Source organism: Arachis duranensis, chromosome 6 (genome assembly GCF_000817695.3).
Source record: "Arachis duranensis cultivar V14167 chromosome 6, aradu.V14167.gnm2.J7QH, whole genome shotgun sequence".
Classification (NCBI taxonomy): domain Eukaryota; kingdom Viridiplantae; phylum Streptophyta; class Magnoliopsida; order Fabales; family Fabaceae; genus Arachis; species Arachis duranensis.
In genome coordinates, this window is record NC_029777.3 from 23,114,684 (window position 1) to 23,116,076 (window position 1,393).

General features: G+C 41.1%; 1 non-coding gene across 1 annotated transcript; it reads right to left on the bottom strand.

Moving 5' to 3' along the window:
* Positions 1 to 465: 465 nt before the first annotated feature.
* LOC127739908 (small nucleolar RNA R71) lies at positions 466 to 569 on the bottom strand. Its single transcript, XR_008000650.1, has one exon. It is a non-coding gene; the product is annotated as a small nucleolar RNA R71 (small nucleolar RNA).
* Between the last annotated feature and the right edge of the window lie 824 nt (positions 570 to 1,393).

A 1,393-nucleotide genomic window follows, 5' to 3' on the forward strand; every position in this document is an offset into this window, starting at 1 on the left:
AAATTAAGAGAAGCTAAATTACATTATTCTAAAGGTAACCTTTCAGAAATTTTCGAACAAGAGAAGGAGATGGCAGCCGAAAATAATAATAATGCAAGGAGAATGCTTGGTGACTTCACAAAGCCAACATCCAAATTTTATGGAAGAAGCATCTCCATTCCTGCCATTGGAGCCAATAATTTTGAGCTGAAACCTCAGCTAGTTGCCTTAATGCAACAAAACTGCAAGTTTTATGGACTTCCGTCTGAAGATCCTTATCAGTTTTTAACTGAGTTCTTGCAGATCTCTGAGACTGTAAAGACGAATAGAGTTGATCCTGAAGTCTACAGACTCATGCTTTTCCCTTTTGCTGTAAGAGACAGAGCTAGAATATGGTTGGATTCACAACCTAAGGATAGCCTGGACTCTTGGGATAAGCTGGTCACTGCCTTCTTGGATAAATTCTTTCCTCCTCAAAAGCTGAGCAAGCTTAGAGTGGATGTTCAGACCTTCAAGCAAAAAGATGGTGAATCCCTCTATGAAGCTTGGGAAAGATACAAGCAGATGACCAAAAGATGTCCATCTGACATATTTTCAGAATGGACCATATTAGATATATTCTATTATGGTCTCTCTGAATTTTCGAAAATGTCACTGGACCATTCTGCAGGTGGATCTATTCACCTAAAGAAAACGCCTGAAGAGGCTCAAGAACTCATTGACATGGTTGCAAACAACCAATTCATGTACACCTCTGAGAGGACTTCCGTGAATAATGGGATACCTCAGAAGAAAGGAGTTCTTGAAATTGATGCTCTGAATACCATATTGGCTCAGAACAAAGTGTTGACTCAACAGGTCAACATGATCTCTCAAAATCTGAATGGGCTGCAACATGCATCCAACAGTACTAGAGACGCAGCTTCTGAAGAAGCTTATGATCCTGAGAACCCTGCCATGGCAGAGGTTAATTACATGGGTGAACCTTATGGAAACACCTATAACCCATCATGGAGAAATCATCCAAATTTCTCCTGGAAGGATCAACAAAAGCCTCAACAAGGCTTTAACAATGGTGGACGCAATAGGCTGAGCAATAGTAAGCCATATCCATCATCTTCTCAGCAACAGACATGGAATTCTGAACAAAACACTTCTAATTTAGCCAATATAGTCTCTGATCTGTCAAAGGCCACTTTCAGTTTCATGAATGAAACAAGATCCTCCATCCGAAATCTGGAGGCACAAGTAGGCCAGCTGAGTAAGAAAGTTATTGAAACTCCTCCCAGTATTCTCCCAAGCAATACAGAAGAAAATCCAAAAGGAGAGTGCAAGGCCATTGATGTGATCAAAATGGCCGAATGCACAAGGGAGGAGGAGGACGAAAATCCTAGTGAGAAAGACCTCCTGGGAC